Genomic DNA, 27,762 nt, shown 5'->3' on the forward strand with positions numbered 1-27,762 from the left:
GGACATGGAAGACGGTCAGACAAAGGGGGAACATGCATTTCAGCTGAAGAAATGCAAGGTTCATTACGTGTTTCGTTCCGACTGTATCATGTCAACTCAGAAGAGGGAAGGGCCATTCAAAGATGTAGCAGGCACGTTTTTCAGCTTGTGTGGCAGGAATCGTGTAATCCCTCCCCCACAATTTACATGGCTTCCCCTCCTCTCCCTTTTCAAAGGGCCTTTGAACCCAAGGTTTGTAAAGGCAGACTCCTACCACGCAGTAGTTTGTTGAAATGGTTTTAATTATATATTCTCCAATCCAGAATAAAATATACCTCTCCAGCACAAGAACAACATCTAAGTGTATTTTATTAGGCTAAAATAAACACAGTTAGACATAAAACATTCTAAATAATAACAAAATATATACTAGAAAGATTTCCTTTCCTAGAAGAATTTTTTAATACTGGCAATAATACTGAATGGGCATAGAGAATGAATTACCCTCTCGTTCCTAGAGGGGACCTGCAGCAGCAGAGCAGCCAGCTGGCTGCAATCTGAGCCTTCCCCCAGCAGCAGTATCCGCTGTGCAGTTTGCCCAGCATTGGAGGCATGCAGGGGCCCTGCTTGGGGGGAAGGGGCCGGAGCTGCTGAGAAGCAAGAGGCCCCTGGAGCTGAAGCTGCCTGATGCCCAGGTAAAGCCATTCACTTCCAGACCAGATGAGTGCCCTACCCATTAGGTTATTGGCTATTCCAGGGTGGTCTCTCTCTCTCTCTCTCTCTCTCTCTGGTTTTGTTGCAAATACTTTTGAAAGGTCTTGTTTTCATTCTGCATTGGAACGAAAACAAATGTCAAACCCTCCAAATTTTTCCCAAAACAGAATTCTTGTTTTCTGGCCAGCCTTAGTTCTAATCGAACACTTTTGGCTTCCTTAGGCATTTATTTTACTATAGGATCTGGATATACTAAAGTTAAGCCTATTAAGGTCGAAAATAATTATGCATAAAAGGAGAAGTCCACAGCGGTACTTCAGACATCCACTTTTTAAGAAGATGGCATGTGAACCCGTAAATTGTGGGAACTGCTGCTCTAGAGCACAGTCTGGAGGGGTTGGCAGCTACCAGAAGTCCTGCTACTAAAATACCTGTGAAAATTACTGCACCACACCCAGGAGGAACAAGCTTTTGCACTGCAGGCACCACAGTGGTTAAGTGGGAAATGCAGAACATGGGCTGAGGTTGAAATGGCAGAGCGCTCATTTTTCCAGTCCAGATTCTGTCAGCAAAATATAACCAAATGCTAGTAGGCCCCGTGCACTGCACTAGGTGACTTAGGCTATGTCTGCACTTCACATTGAAGCACTAGAGCGGCACAGCTGTAGCACTTCAGTGTAGACACGTAGTCCCCAAACTTTTTAAGTAGGTTTACCATACGTCCGGATTTTCCCGGACATGTCCGGCTTTTTGGGCTCCAAATCCCCGTCCGGGGGGAAATCCCCAAAAGCCGGACATGTCCGGGAAAATCGGAGCGGGGCCGGGGGCTCCGGGGCCAGGACGGGCCGGCGGAGCGGGGCCGGGCCGGGGGCTCCGGGGCCGGGCCGGGGGTGCGGTGCCGGGGGCTCGGGGGCCGGGACGGCGGTGCCAGGCCAGGCCGGGGGCTCAGGGGACGGGCCGGCGGTGCCAGGCCGGGCCAGGCCGGGGGCTCGGGGGCTCGGGGGCCAGGCCGGCGGTGCCAGGCCGGGCCGGGCGCTCGGGGGACGGGCCGACGGTACCAGGCCGCGCCGGGCCGGGGGCTCGGGGGATGGGCCGGCGGTGCCAGGCCGGGCCGGGGGCTCGGGGGACGGGCCGGCGGTGCCAGGCCGGGCCGGGGGTTCGGGGGACGGGCCGGCGGTGCCGGGGGCCGGGCTGGGGACCGGCGGTGCGATGCCAGGGGCCGGGGGTGCTCGGCCGGGGGCCCGGGAGCCGGGCCGGGGACCGGCAGTGCTGGGCGGGCCGGGGGTGCTCGGCCGGGCCCGGGGCCGGCACCCCAGGGCCCGAGCCGACCCAGGCTGGAAACGCCGGGGGGGCCAGCCTGGGCCGCGCCTCCTCCCCCCACACACCCCCTTACCTGCTTCAGGCTTCCCGCGACTCAAATGTTCGCGGGAAGCAGGGGAGGGGGCGGAGACTTTGGGGAGGGGGCGGAGTTGGGGCGGGGGGCGTGGGCGGGGATGGGGGCGGGGCCGGGGCCCCGTGGAGTGTCCTCCTTTCGGAGGCACTAAATATGGTAACCCTATTTTTAAGTTGCACTCCCCCTTACCCCTAATGTAATCTGCCCACCCCACCACACCCCCCGGGAGCTGGGGCCAGGAGCAAGGCCGCAGTCGGGGCCGGGGCCAGGGCCGGAGCTGCAGCTGGGGGTGGGACTGCAGCCAGGGCCAAGGCAGGGCTGGGAGTGGGGAGCTGGGGACCACCGCTGGGGGCTGAGAGCCGAGGCCATGACTGGGGCCATGGCTAAGGGCCGGGGCCAGGGGGCAGGAGCAGAGTCTTGGCTGCGGGCAGGGCTGGAGCGGAGCTGGGGGCAGAGTGGGGCTGGGTGGTGCTCCCTCCCTGCCCCCCAGGGGGGCTGGCCTGGGCCCCGCCATGCCCCCCTGAACATTCCTCCATGCCCCCCCAGGAGGACATGCCCCAGAGTTTGGGAACCACTGGTGTAAACACGTACTGCAGCAACAGTAGGGGTTCTTCCATCACTGTAGTAATTCCACTTCCCTGCAAATGGGTGACTAGGTTGACAGAACCACCCTGGGCTGGGCCTAAGCAGTTAACAAAGAGGAATTAAGGCTTTTGTGGTTTTTTAGCAGCTTTTGCTGTCTAATCAATTCTGACCATAGTTTATTAAACAATCCTCTGTGTGAATAGAGGGGAAATGATCATGTATTAGCGGCTTCTTCACTAAGCAAGTTTACATCTACTGCACAAAGGGCCTGATCCAGAGTTCACAGAATTTCAGTGGGAACCTTCCCTCTGATTCCAGAGGGTTTTGATAAGGCCCTAAATTCACTACGTATGCTACATTTTTTTTAATACTCTATGGGACGAATTCTGCTTTCAGATGAGATTTCTATGGGAGTTGCGCATATGTATCAGAGGTCAGAATTCGCCTTGCCTCTTTAACTCAGCCTTAAGCTTAGGTGCAATTCTGCTCAATGGCGAGAATATTGTCCCTGCATTATGTTAGTGGCATGCCTGTACCTTTTCAAAGAACTTGTGCCTACATTTTTTTCCATTTGAAAAATCTTAGCTTTGCACTGGTTTTGAGTTGCACCTCTAGGGACAGTCTCTTGCTCTGTGTTTGTACAAATCCTAGCAGAATGGTGAACTTAGTGTGGGCCTCTTGGTGCTGCCATAATACAATATTTAATTATAATAATACTTGCACTGAAAATAGTGCCCCTTTGAGAATTAATGAGTTATGGGTGCTTTCATGAAGACCTTAGCTTTGTCCTTTCTTGTTTTGTTGTTCTCCATAGAATGATCATTCTAACAGAAAATACATTGTTGCTCTTTGTCTGTAGACAGACAAAACAAGGAGAAACATTTTTGTATTTCAAGTCCTGTTGTCAATTACAATAGAGCAGGGGTAGGCAACCTATGGTACGTGTGCCAAAGGCGGCACGCAAGCTGATTTTCAGTGGCACTCACACTGCCCGGGTCCTGGCCACCGGGCTGGGGGGCTCTGCATTTTAATTTAATTTGAAATGAAGCTTCTTAAACATTTTAAAAACCTTATTTACTTTACATACAACAATAGTTTAGTTATATATTATAGACTTATAGAAAGAGACCTTCTAAAAATGTTAAAATGTATTACTAGCACGCGAAACATTAAATTAGAGTGAATAAATGAAGACTCGGTACACCACTTCTGAAAGGTTGCCGACCCCTGAAATAGAGCATTTCACCAATATCCATGGCTGAGGCCTTGAATACTCTAAAAAGTGTTTATTCATATAGCTATACCAGCAAACCCTCCTAACGGAGATGCCGTTTATACCAGCACAAGAGTCTCTTGCTTGTATAGCTTATACCAGTTCTTTCAATAAAATAAGTTATACCAACGAAAGGGCTTTTTTGCAGGTATAACTGCAACTACCATGGGACTTTTGCCACCATAGCTGTCACTTGGGGTGTGTTTTTTCACACTTCTAACTCACATAGCTATGTTGACAAAACTTTTAAGTGTAGACCAGGCCTGACTAGGTCAATGGTGTTATACCACTGAACACTTCTTAGTCCTGACCAGACTCCCATTGAGTGAATAATAAGCTTTACATATTCAAAGTAATTTACTAATTATATAATTACTCCTCTCACCATCTTTCTGAGATAGGTAAGAAAGAAACTGAGTCCAAAAAAATTCCTACTGAAGTCAACTGGAGTCTCCCACTGGGAGTTGCATTGAACCCTAAGTGACTTCCCAGTGCCACAGAAGTTGGTTTTAGAATCCAGGAGTTCATTATTCCCATAACTGAATTCAGACCACACGCACTTTAATAAAGTTAGGAACCTATCCTATGCATACCCCAGGCTACAGCGTCACTCACCATCACCCCATCCTTTTTTCCCTATTGCTCTGTGTGCATAGAGCATCAGACAGCATGTACGCAATCAGGAACAGCTTTGGAATCCTTCAGGACAAAAACCATTATATACATTCAGTACAACCTCACCACATACCATGGGGGACATTAAAAGATTCAGATAAGTACGATTTCAGATAATCAAGGCAATTTTCAATGAAACTAAAGTTGAGGAACATAACCCTGTTTTGTATAATAGGACATTTTGAATAATCTAGGTTGTATTGTAGGACTTTTCAGCACTAAAAAAACCATCAAGAGGATGTTACCAGCAACAGACAAGTTGATACACAGCACAATCTGGCTTGCATTACTCTCCCCTAACTTTGTGTGTAGTATTGCACAGTTATATCAATACGTAGCAACAACTTGCTGAGCAACACAAGGTTTTATGGACTTTATTGTGGTTCTTGGAGTGTTTTTGTTAGTTAGCTGCCATTGCAGAGTTGGAGAACTTTTCATTCCAGCTTTTAGAGTAAACATTTTGTGCTTTATTTTTTAGTTTTCCAGTGACAAGTGTGTTAAAAGTGCACAGTGCAGGGAGAGGGAAGTGGTATTTGGAATCCAAAGCTTCCATCTGCACTATATTATAACACTTCTTAGGTAAGCCTGCTTTTTTCCAGCAAACTACTTACCATGTTCCTTTAATTATTCAAAAAGCAAGTTAGCTGATGTATGTTTGTCTACCAAAAGCCTGAAGCAGAAACAGCCTCAGCAAAAAACTAAACTTCAACCTTTAAGAACAAAGATGTATAGAATGAATCCGGACCTTAGATGCAATATTGCCTAAAGGATAGAGCACAGGACTGGGACTTAGGAGACCTAAGTTCTATTTCCAGCTTGACCAATGGCCTGTTGGGTAACCTTGGGCAAGTCACTTCCCTCCCTGTACCTCAGTTTCTCCATCTGCAAAATGGGGATAATGACTTCTTTTGTAAAGTTCTTTGAGATCTGCTGATGAAAAGTGCTAGTTATCGTTACTCACAGGTAACCAGTGCATCTCTGAAAGCTATTATGTAGCTTTTTTAAAAAAAAATTGTAAGGCAAAGCTACAATAAAGTATTAACACACTACATCATACATTACTTATTCAGGATCAAGGTAATATTCAAAGAATCTAGCTAAAAATTCTGGCTTGCCAGGTGGGAAGCTCTCTTCTGCCACATACACTAGAAAGGATAACCAAATTTGTAAATACCTATCCTCTTTTTGGTGCTTCTCTTGTGTACATACTTGGTGTGAAAGCTTCTCCATTACAAGAGCAGTCAATAGTTTACCATACTACAACTCCACAGGACAAGGGGTCACTCATTCCAATAATGTACAATACAGAGTATAGATCAGGGGTCGACAACCTTTCAGAAGTGGTGTGCCGAGTCTTCATTTATTCACTCTAATATAAGTTTTCATGTGCCAGTAATACATTTTAATGTTTTTAGAAGGTCTCTTTCTATAAGTCTATAATATATAACTAAACTATTGTTGTATGTAAAGTAAATAAGGTTTATAAAATTTTAAGAAGCTTCATTTAAATTTTAATTAAAATGCAGAGCCCCCTGGACAGGTGGCCAGGACCCAGGTACTGTGCGTACCACTGAAAATCAGCTAGCATGCTGCCTTTGGCACACGTGCCATAGGTTGCCTACCCCTGGTCTAGATGCTCACAATAAAAAAGAAATTAATTTGTCATTCTGTTTTAAATGTAGGTCCTTATTATTAATAGGTAACTGAAGCATCTTTGAAACCTATCTTATAGCTGTTTTTTTTTTAATTAACCAAATAAAAAAAAAGCACACAAAAAACCCCATAGAAAGAAATATATCCCTGTCTACATGACAATATCCTGCTTCTGGTCTTTCATCTGTGAGCTGAGTTGAAGCGTACAGTGTTTAGGATAATTTCTCAGAAGATAAGTGTGGAGATTCATATCCAAGTGGCAACGGTAAAACTCATTAGTTGAATAAAATGTAATTTTCATGTATATTTTGAGAGGAACCTATGTGTTAGGCAGCACAGCGAGAAAGTAGGCTACGCTGAACAGAGGCATAGGACCAACTTCAGGAGGGGAAGTCTTGTATAACAATTATGTTAGTTAGTTTAGTATTTATTTGTCAGATAAGGTACTAATAGGAATAGAGGTTGGGGGGAAGAGAGAGAGAATATGAACTAAAAGGGGATATGCAGCATGTTCACTTCTGGTATTATGCACAAATTCTAAACAAAGAGGATCAGAAAAGGGCAGAAGTGAAATGAAAATGCACGTGGAAGTGGCATTAACTCCAGTGAATAAGCATTCCTAGTGCAGGTATTCCCAGGGAATGGCTGGGAGAGATGGAGTTTACACAGTCTAGCACTAAGCAGTTGCAACAAATGGTTTACATCCTTCTTATACCCAAATTTTGAAGTGTGTTGAGTGTGTGCAAGAAAGGTCAGGTGACTTGCCCAAGGTCACCGCGTGAGTTCTAATCTCTCAACAAGATTAGAACCTTCCTAGCTCCCAGTCCTTTCAGCTGGCAGGGATACTATGCTTCAGAAGCAATAGTCAAAATGTCTGAGCACCCTGAATGATGAGAGAGGCTGGAAAGTAAAGGCCTGAAGAAGTTTGGGGTTCTGTTCCTTATTATAGAGGGTTGAGGAGTCTGCCTTGTCTCTAAATCTTAACGTTTTGTCTGTTTGTTTTGTTTAGAGACTAGATTTATCCACACCAAGCAAAAATCAGAGAGAAAAAGACGTTATATCTATAGAAAGTAATGAGGAGCAGCAGAACGGAGCAACGAGGCCTCCAGAAGACCATAAGCCTCAATGGCTTTGGGGTATTTAGGTGGGCCTTGGCCTTTTCTTTATTATTGTTTGTATGTAGATAGCACAGTGCAATAGCTTTCTAAATTTAATCTGAGGTCCCAGAGTCTTTCTGGATGCTAGAAACGCTCTTGAATTCATGAGGTTTTACCAGACAGACAAAAATTAATTGTTTTACAGTTGTACATTGCAGTGCCAACTGCGATTGGGAATTGTACAGACCTAGTGAGAGAGAGTGCCAGCTCCAACAAGCTTGCAGTCTAAATAGGCAGGACAGACAAAAGTGGGAAGAGAAACAGAAGCACAGAGAGGTGAAGTAACTTGCCTATGGTCACAGCAGGTCAGTGGCAGTGCTGAAGAGAAGTCATGTCTCATGCAGCCCCATCGAGTGCCCTATTCATAAAACTACACTACTTAAAAATGTACACACTGGAGAGTTGAGGCTATCATAAAAGAGGAGGGTTTCTCAGATAATGGCACTCCACCAGGCTTACAAATATGCCTCCTCTGGCTGTGCAAACTCTCTCTTTCTCTCTGGACCTGTCAAACCCAGATCTATGCTCTTCATCACCAGCAGTCTTACATCAGGACCTATTTTTTAACTTGTTGAGCTTCAGCTCAATCAGAATTCTGAGGTTCTCTCTTCTTTCTCAATCCAAAATATATTTAGCAAGGGAAATAAGGAATGGAGAAAAGGTGAAATAGTGACTCAGGTTCTAATCATATCATTCTCCCTTTATCTGCATATGAAGGGGACTCTGGGCACAAGTCTCCTCTCCTGCATAGAAAGTGTGGGACAGGGAAGGTCAGCTGGCACTACAGTAGTGTTCTCATTCTTTCCCTGAAAACCTTGTGCTGCGTTCTCCCTGTGTGGAGTTGCACTGGGGGGCCAGTGGAGAACTGGGCTGGGTGCGCACACACACACACACACTCACACTCACTCTCTCCTCCCACTGGGCCAGCAGACATTCCCCTGGAAATGTAGGGTTATCCTTTTAAAGGAGAGTCCTGGGAGCAGCCACTGGCTAGAGAAGAACTGACAGAGCAGCTCCATTGCAGCCCATTGGCCAGGAAGTGGGAGAGGGTATGGCTGCTAGCTGGCGAGAGTACACAGGGCTTCTGACAGATGGATCTGGTCTCCTGTGGATCCCTCGGGACCTGTGCATATCCCATGGGATTCATGCACTTTGGGTTGTGGCCTGTTTCACAGGGTGGCAAACACCACCAAGAGAGCCTTGTAGGTGACTGGTTGTGTTTCAGGAGGGTTGAGCAGCTCCTCAGAGATATCTGGAGTCTTCATCATGGTAGTGACAAAGCTCACATTTCAGGGTTGAATTTTTTGGCCCAAAGGAAGTTACCATCCACATCTAAGCCAAACAAACTAGGGAATTTATATCCTGGATACAGCCAGGGACACCAAATAAAGAAAAACAGATTTGTTTTTATTTGTGAAGGAACATGTAAAAAGTTTTGAATTATCCAGCACAAATTGCCTTACCCAATTCCATCAAAGAACTGCCTAGTTTTACTTTGGACTCCAAACACATATTATGAGGTGCTGCTGCTATTTCAGGAAGTGCCATTTCTACTTTGAGCGGAGGTATCAGTGGGAGCAGGATCAAGCCCCCATAGCTTGTGCATTTGGTGTCTGTTTTAGGTAAATCTGCCCCAATCTAAAGTATCCAAGTTGGCTGCTGTAAATATTTACTTATAAAAGAAAATCCTTGTTTGTTTCTGGTGCATTTTCTTAACATTCTGAAGGTTCACAAAGCAGGGGAAACAACCTACTAAAACAGCTTAAGTTGTGGAAAATAAACTTCCATTTTGTATACAAGTGTTTACTGTACAAACTTGCAATGACTCAGACGTGAAATATGGTTAAGGTTTATTAGGTTTTGTTTCATTTTTTAACTCTGCTTTAGAGATCATAGGCCACATTTCAGGCTGACTTACATCCTGTCAAAGGGATTCATAGGGTGCACAATAAGATCTTGATCCTGTGAATGCTTAATTCATGCATGAGTGTGCCTGCATTCAATGGGCCTACTTGTGTGTGTTATTTTCAGGATCAGGCCTTAAGGCACAGCATGGTATTTGGGATAAATCCACAGGTTTATCTGGGATTGGAATTGTCACATGGCTTTGACACAAAATTGTATGATTTAAAGAATCACTGTCCAACTCATGCAGCATTTTTCAATGTACAATAATGTAATTTAAGAAATCCCTAGGAAACTGTCACTCTCCCATCATTTCCTTTCCTGTCATTGCCAATCACCAGTAAACAGAAGCTGTCCCCTTTCTCGTTAGCCTGCTTCTCAAACACAACTTTTTTCAATGCTTCTATGATAATGGCTTGTGTTGTCAAGACACTAAATCTTGGCATTAGTGACTGAATCAGGCAGAAGGTGCCTATGTACTTACAGGTAACCTGCAAACTATTTAATAAAAACTTAGCTTCATGCTAGTTTTGCTTCTTTATTTTTATTCATAAAGAGACAAAACATTATAAAGTTTGTTCGTTTCTTGCCTAGAAATATAAGGAATGAATTCTGGCCTTCCTTGCTTTTGCTGGAGCACCTATGAGAAATCGCTGGGAAGTTTAATATGAGCTCTAACTCCTTGAATTGAGCTGTGAGGGTGTTACTCCTTTAACAAAGACTTCTCTTATTCTCAAGCATTGATTGGTCATTGAGATTAAATAGCATGTTATTTAATAACGCCAAAGAGTTTTCAACAGTCTGAAAGAAACACCCCCTTTCCTTCTCAATTGTTCAGCTTTCAGTCTCTAAGGGCTTGTCTACATCTGAAACACTACAGCGGCCCTGCTGAAGCGCTGCAGCTGTGCCACGGTAACATTTCAGTGTAGAGAGTACCTATGCCGGAGGAGGGGTTCTCCCATTTGCATAGGTAATCCACCTCCCTGAGAGACAGTAGATAGTTGGGCAGAAGAATTGTTCCATTAACCTAGCACTGTCTACACTGGGGACTAGGTCGGCTTAACTGCATCACACAGGGGTATGTATTTTTCATACCCTTAAGCAGGGTTTAAATTCTCAGAGATTATTTCCCAGAGACCCACACACAAACACCCCATTTGGGGCTCTGATCTTCAGCTGTGGGGCAGGGGGTCTCAGGGCTTTAGCCCTGCAGGGGAGGGGTGCGGGGGCTTGGGGCTTCAGTCCTGTGGCACACGCTGGGACTACCATGGGTTTGAAAATATTTACTAGAGCTCTGCTCCAGTGGGCTCCAGCTGAATTTAAGCCCTGCCCATAAGTGATGTAGCTGAGTCAAACTAACTTTCTAGTGTAGGCCAGGCCTCAGGCTATGTCTCAACTGGCCAGCCTATGCCAGTGTAACTATACTGACATAGTGCCCTTGCTTTGACACTGACAGGAGTTCTTCTGATGCTGTAGGAACACCACCTCCTCGAACAATCTTAATTATGCTGACAGAAGCACTCTTTTAATGGCATAGTTGTAACTATACTGGGGTTTTTATCAGTATAGCTATGTCTTTCAGGGATGTGAAAAGGTCACCCCCAACTGACACAGGTATGCCAGTATAAATTTTAAATATAGATCAAGCCTTAGATTTTGTGGGGTCATTGTTTCACTAGTTCTTCAGTCACCATAGAGACTTCCAACCTAGGCAGGACCTGAATTTCTAATGTAAAAATAAACAAATACCTGTAAAAGAAAACTTAGAAAACAAAAACAAATTAAGAAAGGAAGGAAGAGAAAGGAAAGGGGGGGGAAAAAGAGAGAGAGCACAAGTTCAGTTTTTTTCCCCCCTTTGCAGGTCACCTTTCAATAAGAAAGCTTGTATTACACACGTAATACGTTGGTGACTTATACTGTTGGGAAAAGAAATACATGAGAACTACAAACCAGTTTCATAGGATCTTGGTAAAATGTTGTTTAATGTTTGCCTGTGTAGCAATGGTTCTTGAAAGCAGATGGTATCTGATGATTCACTGTATGAGTGATACGAGGGTCTGTATTTAAAAAATTGCAAATGTACCTATAAACCCTATTTTAATGCACAGAAAAAGGTATTCGTGCCCACAAAATTGGCAATTATGCTCATACTGGTGCACAGCAGTTTCAAGCCAATTTTGCAGCTGCAACTTCGGCATGATCTTGGAAAACATTATTGGATTATTGCATTACTCTTTTCACTATGTTAACACACATATATAGGAAAGAGTAATGCACCTGCTGTGAATGACTCAGCACTAGCATATGTAATAGTCACAATCCAAAAATATGTCCCAGAATAAATTTAAAAGCCATTTTCATAAACGAGAAAACATAAGATCTAATAGGATACTGTACTGTTGCAAACAGGACCTTTATGTCACCACTGTATAGACTCAAAGATTAAGGTCAGAAGGGACAATTAGATCATTTAATCTGACCTCAGGTAGATCACAGGCCATTAAATTTCAGCAAGTTATCCCTGTATTAAGCCCAATATATAATATAAATCAATTTCATACTATATTACTGTATACGTTATATAACTCCGTTTTAAAGGCTAGTGGCCTTTTGTTTTCTTAAACTACACAGAGACATGTATTAGATCCATAGTTTATCATCACATACTTCTAACACCAGAAAAAAATTAACTAATTTGCTGATGCACTAGGTAGTCTGAAAATAACAAATACAGTTTGTTCTGTTTACATAGTAACTTTGTAACCATGGGTGCAGGGGAATTTTCCAGCATATAACAAAGCTAATTTTGCATATAATTTACATTTTGCAATCTGAAAGGAATATTTTAAAGAACCCTGCAAAATCCCAATACTGTACGGTAAGACTTTACAATATTTGGTATTACAACTTGATATTATTTTAAAATCCAGGTAAATATTGAGATGCACTATCTACTACAAATCAAAGTCTGACAAAAGGAAAGTACCAAAAATATTACAAGGGACATATCATCTGGGGACAATTTTCATCTGCCCAAATTAGCCCATGCTCAGTTTGCATGTGTGATGGCTGCCATCTTGGCTGGTACACAGGGGACTGAACTGGGAACCTCCTGATCTAACAGCATAAGATGCTATAGGCTCTCTAACTAGGGGCTGTAATAACACAGACCCTCTATTGATCAGCACAGAGGAAAACCTCTAATACACTCACCAGTGGGTTACATATCTGTTTGCAATTTGAGGTTTGCACTCACTTGGGCTTGTGTGAGCAACTTGGACATTTGAAAAATCTAGCCCATAGATCTAATATGTACATTCTAATCCCACAACAATTCAGAGCATAAAAGATCAAATACATTTAATCAATGCTTTATTTTAATGGAATTCCAGCAGGAAGGAATGTTTTTTCCACAGGAACATGGCATGAAAATAATGTTTCAGGGGAGATGTCATTACCAAGAATATCAAATCTGTTATTTAAGTACATGTCTTTTTCTAACTAATGCTGAAAATCAACATAAAGTGGGATGGGGATCAATGCTGCCATTTTCATACATGGGTCTGCACTATACACAAATTTTGGATTTGGTGGTGGGGGGTTGCGTTGTTGTTTTTTTAATATTTCAGCAACTTTCCAAAAGCAGGTCGATCATCCAAAAATGCAGCTATGCTTTCCACAGTCATGCACGATGAATAGTCTGATGCAATGATTCTTAACTGTGAAACAGGGATCCCACGTGAGACTTCAACTTCAAATGGGGTGGCTGTATCTAGTGATCCCCCACAAGATTCAGTCCCGGGTCCAGTACTATTCAATATTTTCTTTAATTATTTGGAAAATGGAGAGGAGAATATACTTTAAAATTGTGCAGATAACACCAAATTGGGAGGGGTTGCAAGTACTTTGGAGCACAGGATTAAAATTCAAAATGACCTTGACAAATTAGAGAATTGGTCTGAAATCAACATCATGAAATTCGATAAAAGATAAGTGCAAAGTACTACACTCAGGAAGGAAAAAAATCAAATATACAACTACAAAGTGGGGAATAACTGGCTATGTGGGGGTGCTGCTAAAAAGGAACTGTGGGGTATAATGGATCACAAATTGAAGATGAGTTAACAATGTGGTCCAGTTGTGAAAAAAGTTAATATAATTGTGGGATGTATTAACAGGAGTGCTGTAAGATGCAGGAGGTAATTGTCTCTTTCTACTCAGCACTGGTGAGGCCTCAGCTGGAATTCTGTGGCCAGTTCTGGGCACCATGTTTTAGAAAAGACGAGTTTAAATTAGAGAGTCCTGAGGAGAGCAACAAAAACGATAAAAGGTTTAGAAAACATGACCTCTGAGGAAAACTTTTTTAAAAATTGGCATGTTTAGTCTTGAGAAAAGATTTCGGGGCGGGGGGGGGGGGAGATTCAATAACACTCTTCAAATATGTTAAGGGGTTTTAATAGAGTGGATTGTGATCAATTGTTCCCCATAACAACTGGCGGTAGGAGAGAAGTAATTGGCTTAATCTGCAGCAAGGGAGATTTAGGTTAGATATTAGAGAAAACTTTTAAACTATAAGCAGAGATGATTCATAACTGTTGACAGTGGGGGCACAATTTAAAGGTTCTGGTGGTATGCAATGGGGTTCAGAGCAGGGTATAACAACCGTGCCAGAAATCTTGGGGGGGGGGTCACATGACTCCACACGCCCGTCCATGCGTTACCTCAGGGTAGGTAAGCTCTGCAATAGGCTTCCAAGAGAGGTTGTGGAATCCAGTGGTGGTTTTTAAGACGGATTGGACAAATATCTGTCAGGGATGGTCTAGGTCCTGCCACAGCACAGGGGGTTGGACTTGATGACTCTGACGTCCCTCAAGCCCTATATTTCTATGATTCTTCCAGAGGAGACCTGAAAAAGCCCAAGGAAAAAGGGGGTGGAAGGAATAAGACTTGTTTTCATTGTTACTAGGACTAAACCAGAACCTGGTAGTGTTCACTGATTAGTCCAAACTGAACTGTAAGAATCCAGTCCTATGATGAATACTGCACAGGCTAATCTCTAGACCAGTGTTTCCCAAACTTGGGACGCTATTTGTGTAGGGAAAGCTCCTGGCGGGCCGGGCCGGTTTGTTTACCTGCCCCGTCCGCAGGTTCGGCCGATCGCGGCTCCCAGTGGTCGCAGTTCGCTGCTCCAGGCCAATGGGAGCTGCTGGAAGGGGTGCAGGCTGAGTTTGGGATACACTGCTCTAGACCAATATGGAAGTCAATAGGGCTCTGTGCAGATACTGGGGTCTGCTCCCATGTAGCTCAATGCATCACCAAATCTTAAATATTATATACACAAACTCACCAAGAACACACAATTCCCTATTTGCTGAGCCCCATGTGAAAATGCCTCAGACAAAAAAGAAAAATTAACAGGCTGCATTGTGCATTAGTTTAAAATATACCTCCACCATTTCAAATATAATTTTTCAAGGACGAGCCTTTGCCTGCTCTCTTCTTCTCACTCCAACCTTGCATCTCATTTTTAAAAACATTCTAAGACTGTCTGTCCTTGGGGCTATGACAAAGTAAGGGATCTCAAAGGCTAACAGACAAAGAAAGATTGAGAGGAGCTAAAAAAAGTCTTTGAGCTGAGTCATGAAAGACTGTATCAGTTATAAACATGTGTAAACCGGAAGAAAAATGTCATTGATTTATTAATTTAGCTGGATTAAATGGACTCCTGCCTGATGATAATGGTTAATAACTATGGCTAAGATTTTTAAAAGCAACTTGAGATTTGGGGTGCCTCCATTTTTAATTGCCCAGCATGAGACATCTTAGAGAGTCCTACTTTCAGAAAACAGATGCTCCGTCCTTCTGAAAAATCAGATTTTTTTTGGTCTTTCAAGATGCGTACCAAATTCGTGCTACCCAAAATCACTAATCAGCTTTGAAAATCTTGGTTTAGCAGTCTTCTGGGGAATAAAGGAGAAAGCAGCAGAAAGAGATCAGATCAGATACACCCTTTGACCATTCACAGTGTAGTCCACAAATGAACTTCTATCAGTGTCAGCTGGAGGTAACTGGAGATTTTCACAAAAATGCCTACAGCAAGCATAGTCAGGCTTTTGGCTGACTTTCCACAGAAAGTTCACCTCTTACACAAACATTTTGGACATCTCATTTACAGAAGTACAAATTCCACAAAGAGCAAAGAAATAAATGTTACATCTTAAAGGACCAAGATTAAAAAAACCAGAACTCGTTAGCCAGAGTGATGATTTCTCATCTGCTCACAAGTTGCTAAGAATATTTTAATCAAAAAGAAAAGAACCGTCTCCCTCAGATTGCTGTCTCCTTGATAATCTTAAATGGGAGTTAAAAAGTGCCTCTCAAATGCTCCTATGCTTTCAATCCAAGCAATAGTTTTGGCAGCTGTAAGCCCAGAGTGCGTCCATTTAAGATGATCAGAGGAAACAGGCTGACAGTGAGCTGATTAGAAAGCTCTTAGAGCCCCCTCCGCTGAAGAGGTAAAGGAGTATAACTTGCTTCATGTGCTGTCAGAATGAGACCCCGGAGCACTGTTAGTTTGACTTGATATCCTTGGTGAGCTCATGTGTATTATATATATATATAATTTTAAAAGGCCATTTAAAAAGCACACAGCAGCCAGCCCCTTGCCAGCCTTCCTGTTCCTGTCAGCTTTTGCTTTGAAGGAATGTTTGAAGATAACAAGGGAGGAAATAATGAAACAATATGGCAAAGGCTAGCTGAATTTGAAGGGACAACTGCAAGCTGTTTCCTGGCCTCAGCCTTATCTAAGGACTCCCAGAAAATAACCCTTGCTCAGTGTTCTATAAATAACTCATTGTGATCAGGGTGAAGAATTTAATTTAATTTTCCCAGTCAAGTTCTGGGAAATGGGACAAACTCTCCACGTGGATGAAGGCTAGCTTTATTTCTAGTTGCATGCATGGGATGGTGGAGAGGAGTTCTGTACAGAGTCCTTTGAAATATTTTCACAGAAAGTGAGTTAAGCAGCATTTAAGCACATTTTAAAGTACTGCATATGAAAATACATGTTTGAGGTGGGAAGCGAGCGTTAGAAGGCAAGAGTCCAAAAGCCTGGTAGAGAATTTTGAATGTACAAACCAACAGGCATTAAAACAAATTCAGCTGCAAAATAAAAATAGAGGGGGAAGTTATCTTGCTGTAGCCTGAGCGGCTCTTACCAGCAGAAAAGCTTTGGGCCCAGGATTTTCTTTCCAAAATGGCAGAAGACAGCTGACCTTAGCTCACAAGGAAAGTGAGAGGACAGAGGGGGAAGGCTCAGATCTGGTGAGAAACAAAAAGGTACTTCATAGATTTTAAGGCCAGAAGGCACCATTATGGTCATCTGACTTGACTTCCTGCATAACACAGGCCAAAGATTTCTGCATCAACTTCTGTTTGAGCTAGAGCATCTCTTTTCTGGGCTGCTGCCCAGCTGTCCCTTTACATACAGTAGTTTAGATTCAGACCCTGGAGCTGACAAGAAACTTCATACATCACCATAGTTTGAACAAATATTGCTCTACAGGCTACAACCAAGAGTGACTGTAGAGCTGCTAAGGACATGAGTACAAGTCAGCCACTATAGAGGTTTTCCTTTCATTCGTGGGTCTGCTGAATGGCTGATTTCAGAATTACAATTCCCCACTATTTTTGTTGGTTCTGTGTTTTTATTAAACTTTTTAACAACTTTCCATAAGTACTACCATAGATCACAGTGAAACTTGAGCAAGAGTCCACACTTATTAGGCATCTGCCTGCCTTGAAAGACCACCCCATGGTATCCTCAAATGTGCTGGGTACAATTCTGTATCCCCTTCATTTAGAAAACCATTCTGTGCAACAGTGGATTTTTGCTGGTCCCTTGATTGGGGGGGACCACCAGTTCAGAAGCCTTTCACAAGCACAAAAATCCAGTTAGGCACAACCCAGCTCAACCTTACAATGGTATCTAGAAAACCTGCCACCTTAGATAAGATTTTTCTGTAGAGTGAAATGAGCGGGAGGAATACTCATAAAATCTTTGGTTGAGTTTGCTGGGGTCTGAGAGGCATCTGGGAGAATTATGGGTGGAATAGTGTATATGGTAGCCAGGCTAAGAGCAGTCCTAATTTATAGCCCCATTCTTAGCTATTAAACTTAGCCCGAAGCAGATACTGAAACAGAATTACATAAACAAGTAGAGAGCATTCCAATTCCAGTGTAGCCATCTCAGAGCATGTGGCTAGGGCAAATAAATGATTGTACATTAGCTGCTGTTCTTGAGGATTCATGATTTGGATATTGTATTTCTTTTTCTATAGCCTTTTTTATGAGCAAGAATACCACTTACAAAGGTTGCCTTGATGTTCCCAGATCCCTGGGGACATTTCTTCACCTTTTTGAAAGTCATTCTGTCTTCAGTTGCATATACGATTTTAAATAGGATACTGCAGCTGTGCCATGAAGAGACCACATTAGATAAAGCTTAACCATTTATATATCCAGGATAAACAAGCCAAACGGAGAAGAAAGGAAGACCTTGTGGTTGAGCTACTGGGACTTGGGAGATAAGGGTTCAGCTCCTCTACACACTTCCAGTGTGACCGTGCGCAAGTCACGTTTATGAAATGGAGATAATAATGCTTCTGTACCTCACAGCAGTGACTGAAGTTCTCTGATTCTACAGTGAAGTGGGACATTTAATACAAGGAGAGAGAGGGCTGAACAGACCCTTCTCCCCAATTCAAAGCTTCACAACTGTGCCTTATTTCAAAGGCTTACTTTCTTCTAGTTTGGCTGGTTTTACAAATATCACAGCTTTGTGGGTGAACTGTTCTTTACTTGCTTTCTCATATATGTTAAATATTGTGTATCATGTTGTAAGCCCAGTAGTCAGAGGTGACACCCTGACTGTTTTATTTGCCAGTCTGTCTGAAAATCATGTCCACAGTTATAGTCACTTTCTCCAACATGTGACGAACAATATATTGTCAAGGAACTGTGTAGATTTAGGGTATATCTGCACAGCACAAGCTGTGCATGGGCTAGCCTTTGCATGACTCCAGCTAGTGCAAGAAACAACAGTAGTAAAGACAATGCAATGTGGGCTTCAGCATGAGTATGTACGCTGTAGAAGTTACTCTGAAGATGTTATTTTCCATTAGTTGCCACATATGATGATATTAAAACAGGTTCTAATGCTACCATAACAGAGTTCTGTTGAAAGATCTTCCAGGTTTTAAACACAGATCCTGGAAGAAGTTAGGAGGAAGGAGAATGCTTTTCATCAATATAGATGGACTCATTTTTGTGCAGGGACCTGACCAGTTTCTTATAAACCCTCTGGAATTTTCCCAGTATTCCCAATGAATTAATATGCCCTGGATTGACATCACATAAAATGCTGTGAGGTGTCTGATCTTGGGGTACATTTCCTTATAAAAAGAGGATAAAATAACAGAAGTCAAGTGGAATGCTTCAGAATACAACAACATGTAGCTAGTCAGAGACTGACCAAGCTTTGAGGTTCTGTGCCAGAGATTGTAGACTTGGTTTGATCAGTCATGTGGTTAAAACACAGAGTAGAGCTTCTCCATTTGGGTAGGTCAAATCAGATGTGTAACACTGATTGTCTTATGTGACTGGTGAAAAAGTTCTGTAAAAATTACTAAGACAAAAAGGAAGGATGCTGTCTTAAGAGCCATTACATAACTAAAGCACCAGACTCCTTTGTTATATGCAACCAAGGTTCTTAAACCAGAAACCCATTTAATATTGGTTTCTTGAGTCAGTTTAACTAGGAGAGTGTCACAGGATTCCCTACTCACCGCCAGGGCACCTTCTTATGGCTGCATCTGGGGAATAGTTCCACCCAAACTGACACCTCCTCCTGTCTCTTGTTGGTGCTGTGGCCTCTTTCACACTCCAGGAGTTGGTCCTCTGGCAGGTAACTATACTGTCTTCCCCTTCTGGGGTAACAGGGTCTCACTGAATCAGCTTTCTGGGTGCCATTCCAGGCAGTCTTCCAACTCAGGACTGTGCCACTTTCCCAATGGCTGGTAAGGGAACCTGGGCCTGCCCACTATTCTGGGCTCCAGCCCAGGGACCCTGCAATCAGCAGCCAATGTCTGCATCGTCTCAACCCTTGCTGCTGCTTCCTTGGGCTTCTTCCTAATCCACCCTCTGCAGGCTTTCTCCACCACCCCTCAGAGTAAACTCTCTCCCTCAGGGTGAGGATCCCAGAGCTCGGGCGCTCCAGAGGTTTCCTCCTTCTCTCCTCACTAAGCGCAGAGATTGACTGCAGACCTCTACACTACAGCACCTTCTGTTCTCAGTTCCTGGCTTTATACAAGCCCCTACCTACTGCCTAGATGGGCTCTATCTTCAATTAGTGCTTGTCAGTCAAGCCTAAATCTTCCCCCATGTGCAGCCTCTCAGGTTAATTAGCCCTTTCTGAGCCACCTTAACCCCTCCAGGGGTGATTTGGGATGAACACCCCATCACAGGCAGCCTTCACAAATTCTGTAAAAGTGGAAAGGAATTTAAATATTTGATACTTCATTGGATCTTACAGAGTCCCAAATTCCCAGTCAGCACACATGTCCAGACTTTCATACTTTAAAATATATTAGTTTAGCTGAAGGTATACCAGAGTTTCTTGTGATGAGGAGGTTGAAGCTAGCCCAAGTGATAACTACACGAGAGAGATGTGAGTGACACTAAAAATAAATAAACGTCCAGGTACTCTTAACTCATGTCTATTGCTGTAATTTCTCCAAATGGAGGAATAATGGGCCCAGATATACAAACTCTTACTTATTCAGTCCCATAAACTTAAATGAGAAATAGGCAGCACTTGTGTAAAGGTTTTCCCAGGTGGGGGCCAAAGATATTAAACCTTAAATCAGCCTGAAAATCCATGTAATCAAAGGGCCTGATTCTCCTCTCACTTACAGACTTATGTCAATGGATCTCTTACAGATTCACACCAGTGTGTGTGAGAAGCGTTTCAGGCCACAGTTGTGTACAGTACATGCTTCACTGAATTATCCCAACTGGCAGAGAAAGAAAACCAATTGTGTATCAGACCTTGCTATTGTCTGAAATTGTGCTGTTTATTCATGAAATGTAAATAAAAACACATAAAAATCTCCTCTGCTGTCTGAATAAATTATTTGAGGCTGGTGTGAAGCAAGACACCGAACATTTTCAATCTACAGCTGAAAAAGGCCACAGGCCACCCATCTCTTGGATAATTCTGCAAAGTGAAACTTGTACAAAGTAGGTGGAATATTGTATGCTACATTTTACTGGTTTGTGGAAATCAGAAGGCAAAATCTATTCCAGGAAGCACTAAACTGGTGATGAGCAAAGCTCAAAAGGTTCGGTTTGAATACTTTACCCAAGGTTATCTGAACAAGCCTCCCAGGTCCTGAGCCAGCAGTCTCTCACGGGCAGACACTTATGAGATTTGCAGGACTTCCTGCTTCTGGCTGGATTGGAAATACTGAAAGGGAACTTCTCTCATCATTTTTGGTACATCTATCTAGTAGAAACTAGGAAGCGTAGTGGTCATCAACAACCCATAGGACTCACACTGTGGAGGAACTACACATAGTGTAATTGTCTGGAAATCCCAATTATTTTTATATTATATTAGTATATTAATAAATAAATAATAATAATTAATTTGTATGATGGCAGCACCTAAGAATCCTAGTCATGCATCAGGGCCCCACTGTGCTAGGTGCTGTACAAACAGAACAAAAAGACAGTCCCTGCCAAGAAAGCTTACAATTAATATAAAAGATGAGGGAATGGCTACCACCAATCTCTGAAGACTCATCAGGTAGCAGAAGCTGGTAGGTGGCTATTAATGGCCTTCCCTGCAAAGAAGGAAACAATAAGTTGGGTTGGTCCTGGTGCTTAGTGGAAGGGGTGGGTGATGGAGCCCCTGTTCTGCATGACAAGATATGTCTATGGAGGTTTAGATTGGCAGTTTCAAAGCTAAGCATGAATCTGAAGGAGCTGGTTTGCAAACCCAACTGTAACAAGTGCCAGTGACAAATGGACATGCAGGATTCACATAGGATTCTAAATACAGAACCAGGTCTCAACATCACTGATAAGAGACTTAGGGTATGTTTACACTTAAAATGCTAGAGTGGCACAGCTGCTACGCCACTGTAGCACTTCAGTATAGACACAACCTACATCAAGGGCAGGGGTTCTCCCATTGGCATAGGTAATCCACTTCCCTGATAGGCGGTAGATAGATTGATAGAAGAATACTTCCGTCAACCTAACACTGTCTACACTGAGGGTTAGGTTGGTTTAGCTACATCTCTCAGGGATGTATGTTTTTCACACTCCTGAGAGACGTAGCTATACTGATTAAGTTTCTACTGTAGACCAGCCCTTAATTAGAAAAGTAGGAAATGTGTGTTCAATGGCACCCACAACTTTCTTGTTTGCCTGATGCTTCGACACCACCAGACAAAAAGAGGCTTGTGTTTTATGAGCCACTCTCATTTAAAACAGTCAGAAACCTGAGAAACGGCTGCTTCCATGATAGTAAAAAAGGAGAGGTAGAACAGTAGACAGGAGGCTGTCTCGGACATGGAGTCTAAAGATTTTTTTTTTAAGAGGCATTGAATATACATTTAGTAACAAGCAAAAGAAAATCATTCATTCACCAATTTTTTATGGTGAAAATTACTTCAAGATTTATTCCATGTCAGTGTGCAGAGCGTACTCCTGATATAAACTTTCACAGCAACACACACACCCAGAGGATCGAGAGGACATGCAGCTGGATGCATTCCAACAGTGGCACTAAATAACTTATGAAAATGATTAGCTATGTTTTAGCTGGAACTAAAACTAAATCTGGAGGTGAAAAGACAATCAACAAAGCCACAATGTTGAGACTCCTGAAATAGAAAACATCTGTCTCTAGAGGAAGCATTGGCTGGCCTTATACTTTGAGGTAGTGTGAAGAAGCAAATACTCCAGCTCAAATTCTCAGTAGAAGTTCAGAATTAATGAGCACAGGGAGAGATACTCATCTAAATAGGCAGGTTAGCGGTGGTGCATGCAGGAGGACCTCCCCATATCTTGTTTAAAATAATAATTGCCTCTTCTTTGGTGCTGGTCTTAAGTCCTCGTCAAGTCAATATAGGATGCATTTTGTCCCATATGTCAACAATTATCAAGCAAAGCATCATACACTGTGGCACAAATGTATGATTTTTACATTTTGCAGCACGAGTATAACATTGTGGGGTGCTCTCTTATAAAAGCAAATTTTGGCTTGTATTTTTCATACTGTTGTTCTTTATTTCTGTATAGCATAGGTAATAACCATAAGTGCAGGAGAGCGGGAGAGAGGAATGACCCAAGATGTGAGAAGAATCATGCTTGCACTGTTGAAATGATGTAAACAAAGTCCTAGTATGCAGCATGGGAAAGTGTTTTTGGTATTTGGTTGCGGTGACTCTTAAGGGCTTGGGAGGAATCAATATGGTTCCAGCTAGACTGGCAAAGAAATCTGGTCAGCAATGAATGACTCTTTAGTACTGTATATTGTGACCAGCTGGAGAAACTGTTCAGCTGAAATTCACAAGGTTTGGATGGCTCTCAGTTAAGATTTAAACATTTCCAAGTCTAGTAAAGTTCAAAAAATATAAAATACCGAAAAATCATAAAACATAGACAAAGCAATCAGGAGACTATGCTATAGAACACACAAACAAAAAGCCTGATCAGAAGGAAGGAAGAAATGTGTGAGTCTTACTTTTGACTGTATATTTTACTGTAGAGACAGAATACCACACAGGCACACTACAAAAATCAAAGCCAAATGATACTACTAGCAAAGTCCTCTAAATTTTAAGAGAGTTTTGCAAGAATGACAAGCCTTGTACACACTGCAATCCTGGCCTAAGTTAAGACGAAAGAGATAATTACCATATAAAGATACAAGTCACAAAAGAACTTCAAGATAACAAAGTGAAGTAGAGTATATAGGATCCCATGACTTCATTACAGTGAAGCAAATGCATTTCTGAATTCAATAACCAAATTCTGTCCATATAGTCACACAACTCAATGGGAGCTGTACATAATTATCTTTGGGCAGAAATTGTCCCATAATGCACAAGAAAATTGTGCTTTTTAAAGCCAGTAATTGTTTCCTATGGTTTCATAGAGCTGTGCCGATTAAGAAGAGCTTCTTATGTTATAACAGAGGGTCACGGAAACCATAGTAAAAGAGAAAAATGCAGGAAGATTATATGTTGTAAGAAGACTCAGAGGCAGTAAAGATGAACATTAAAAGAAAAACTGAATACAAATCTAGAATTTCTAAATTACCGTTGGCCCAAATGTCTGGCTTACCACTGAAATAGTGTAATTATAAAGCTGGCATAAAACAGGCCATGGATCTAGTTACTAATTTCTTACTAGCAATAGCAGCAAAACAGTTTCTGCCAGTAGCGGGTCTCTTGACAAAAACCTTGTGTCTTACACATGATGTGACCTATAGGGAAAACTGTTTTTAATCAGGCAAATCTATAAATGGTATGCAGTTGTGGTTTCTCGTCTCAGATGTCAAAAGGAACTGAGAAGAAAGTGGGGGATGAAATCTTCAGTGTAATTTTTGTTTTTAAAACTTAACTTTGTCTTTAAAAAACCCTTGTATTTCGAATGCAATTTTTGAGTTACCTTTGTTAACTAGTTCAATTACAACCGTAGTATCTCAGAAATATGCATGGAAAGCTTCCCAATAGGCTTATGTTAGCCCCAATTATGTTTTGAGTCCAAATGAAGGGTTTTTTTTCATGGTGGTAAGCCAGTCACTAAGGACTTCATACTCCAAAATACTTAACACTCCAATTCACACCAGCAAAGTACGTAAACACACACTTAACTTTAAGCACATGAATATGATCCCACTGAAGTCACAGGACTATTCTCCAAGTTAAGCATGTGCTTAAGTGCTTTGCTGGATCTGCCCACAGAACCATGGAGCATCAAGCCCTAAATAATCCTAAACTGAAGGTGTTTGTCATTTTTATTCACGACTACTGCAGTGAATGCACTAGCATCACTGAACTATCATGTCGGAATCTGGTAGTATGTGCCTATTGAGTAGAGCTGGTCAAAAAGTTTCGGTGCAAACTGTTTTGAGATGTCAATTTGGATTTTTGACAAAACTAACTTTTTTGCCGGATGTTCTGGCTTTCAACAGGGAAATTTGCATTTTTGATGAAAAACTGAAAACCCCAAAATTGAAAATTTTTGGCTAAAACCCAAACATTCATTTTTTGGCCAAAAATGTTCAATTTTTTAATGAAAAGTTGACATTTTCCACAGAATAAAACCCCATTCTCCAAGCAGCCCTGCTACTAAACAATGTTCATAACCTAAGGCAGCACGTGATATTCAGATTTTAATTACCAAAACATATTCCTGCTGATATAAAACAACTAGCCTTAACTTTATAGCATTTTCAAATCTTCAATCTCCACTTAAAATTTTAAATGCAGAAAACATGTGCTTTGTTTCTTCATAAATATTCTGTCTATCCTGGGTATATCTAAAGCACATATCACAGTGATATCTAAGGGCTGCTACAGTATTTAAATGTATGTAACATGTGGTTCATAGCCTATCTGAAAGTCATAAAAGGTTGGGTGCAGAAGCAGCTCCCAGGATAGCCAGTTTAGAGCCTTCAGGATGACTGTTGCAATGTAAAAATATTATGAAATCTCACTATTAAGTTCTTTTCAATATACAGCGACCATGTATAGTAGTGAAGTCCATTGTAAATAGGCATTTTAAAGCACACACCTCGCAGTACTGAGAGTATTTATGGGCTCCCAGATTTCCTGCTAATGGTTTCCTGAGTAAAATCGCTACTTGTCATTGCAAGGGGGAAAAATGGTTGAGAGGGGACACACAAAGCTGGTAGCTAATTATTTTCAAAAACAAACAGAAACCTCCGAATTGAAGGAATACGTGTGTCTGTAAAAAAATTTATTAGCCACAAAGAGGTCAGAGTGACTTGTGCTTATAAAAACAGTTAAAAATACCGTTCTGCTAGTCAGTGGAAAACGATGACCATTCCCTCCACTCAAGAGTGATCAAAGTGGAGAACGTTCTCTCCATAAATGAAGGTGTAACAGTTGTGCAGATTATCTTGCAATGTGGTGTGATTTTCACGAGCAAGTGAAGCATGAAAACATAACTAGGTTGGGACCAAGTATGGTGCGTATGGAACCCCACAATAACCCTTGAACTAGACATAAAAAGGATATACCTAATAGTTAGTTAATTGCTGGGTTGTTATTTTGATTCTCTTTTATATCATTGATCCCTTCTGAATGGCTATAATCCCTTAGGGCAGGGGTTCTTAAACTGGGGGTCAGGATCCCTCAGGGAGTCGCGAGGTTATTACATGGGGGGTCGCGAGCTGTCAGCCTCCACCCTAAACCCCACTTTGCCTCCAGCATTTATAATGGTGTTAAATGTATAAAAAAGTGTTTTTAATTTATAAGGGGGGATCACACTCAGAGGCTTGCTATGTGAAAGGGGTCACCAGTACAAAAATTCGAGGACCACTGCCTTAGAGACACTTTCTGCCATATTTGTTTGTGTTGAGTGGTAATTTACCTTTCAACTAGTCCCACTGGGTAAATTACTACTCAGCATGAGTTTGGGTGCCAATGGACTCAATAGGACTACTTTGCAGAGTAAGGCATAATCTGGCACTGATTGGGTTTCTCCTGCACGGCAATTTCCTCCCTTTTCTCCTTATGAGCTATTTTCTCAAAACTGCAGTTTGTAGAGGGGAGATATGTTTTCACCTCAATTCCCTTCCTATTTTCTAGCCCATGTGTTTAATTCATGTGGTCAGAAAGACTAGAGCTGGTCAAAATATTTCAAGCTAACAACTTTTTCAACAAAAAATAACCTTTTTTCTAAAAAAAAAAAATTCATGCAAAACTGTTGAATTTTTTTTTTCTGTTAAAAATTGTGTACCTTTTTAAACAATATTTTATCAAAATTATTAAAAACATTTTCAATAAAAATGTCCCAAAATGGATCCACATTGGAAACTTCAATTTTCTTTTTTAAACTTAAACAGATTTTCTAATGAGTGGCACATTAGTGCTTATCGATTTATTTGCTGTTATCTTTGAAATACACCAGTAAAAATAATCAGGCTATAGAAATATTCTCTGTCAGGGCTGGAGAGAGGAGGGAGTTAAGTCCACCAAAAATAATGTTTGTTTCCACAGGCCTCAGCCTTTATAACTTACACTCAATCTTCCTACTCCAATTATTATGTACATAAATTATAAGGTGAGCTAAAATATTTAGTTTTTTTTTCTTTAAGAGCAAGATGCTGGAGTTAGTTCTCTTAGCTTACACTGAAGAATGAATTGTATCAATTATAGCTTTCTACTGGGTCTTGTTATTTTGACTTTTTTGACTCACTTTGCACTCAGATATATAAATTAGCAGCAGTCTATACAATGTACAACTGTATTTGTTCACAAGGAATGCCCTGGTTCTTTTGACTTTTTCCTTTCCACTTCCTAATGGTTTACAAGTAGAAGTATAACTTTTGAAAAATTACCTAATATATACTGTGTTTAATGAGTACATTAAACATACTTTAGCTACAAATCTTATCAGTTGATTACTTAACCTTTGAGGATAGGTTAAATATTTTCTACGGTGCTCAAATAAATATGATATTTGGTTTCAGGAGAAAAAATAATGAAAAGGAAGTTGTTTAAAAACTGAAATCACTGCTTTTCTTTTCACTTATTTTATCTGCATTTTTTTAAAAATGATCAAAGAAAAAATTCGCATAGCACATCTAAAATGTTAAAAGACAAATTGAGAACTAAAATATTCATTCTGCTATATTTTTTCCTGGGGTAAAGGTTGCATACCTTCTGAAATCGAATTTGAGAATTTACCATCTGATGCAACCACAGAAAGTAACCTACAGTAGGAGATGATGAAGGCAAAGTTCCATCCTCCCTTATAACAAATTTAAAAAATGGAAAACAAGATTCATTATTTATCTAGATTTAAATAATAAGACACTTATACAAACACTCTAGTCACCCTGACAAATAACATTGCAACATAATATACCCAGCAGCAGGGAGGGTCTTTCTAGGCAGTCCCCACTGTAGAAAAGAGGCAGGGCCTGGATGAAATGTAGTTGTGAATGAATTATGGATGAGGTGACCATGTCCAGCCCCACCCTCCAATCTGGTTTGCACAAATGCTGCCCTCTGCAGTGGTTGCTTGCTGGCAGAGTGGACCCACACATTCTTGTTCAGGGAATGATGCGGCAAAGCATGCCTCACAGTGCATGATCTCCAGTC

The 27,762-nt window shown here is 41.8% G+C and overlaps 1 long non-coding RNA gene across 2 annotated transcripts in view; it reads left to right on the forward strand.

Moving 5' to 3' along the window:
* Positions 1–538: 538 nt before the first annotated feature.
* The window catches only part of LOC101940630 (uncharacterized), a 29,325-nt gene continuing 2,101 nt past the window's right edge, over positions 539–27,762 (forward strand). The window contains exons 1-4 of one of the 2 annotated variants that reach the window (XR_010598223.1): positions 539–674; positions 5,098–5,198; positions 7,282–7,416; positions 17,858–20,503. This is a non-coding gene — a long non-coding RNA (uncharacterized LOC101940630). Of the gene's footprint in view, positions 675–5,097; positions 5,199–7,281; positions 7,417–17,857; positions 20,504–27,762 lie in introns of those variants that run through there. The other variant, XR_006176378.2, reaches the window with a different exon arrangement.

The sequence above is a fragment of the Chrysemys picta genome, chromosome 2 (genome assembly GCF_011386835.1).
Source record: "Chrysemys picta bellii isolate R12L10 chromosome 2, ASM1138683v2, whole genome shotgun sequence".
Lineage (NCBI taxonomy): Eukaryota > Metazoa > Chordata > Testudines > Emydidae > Chrysemys > Chrysemys picta.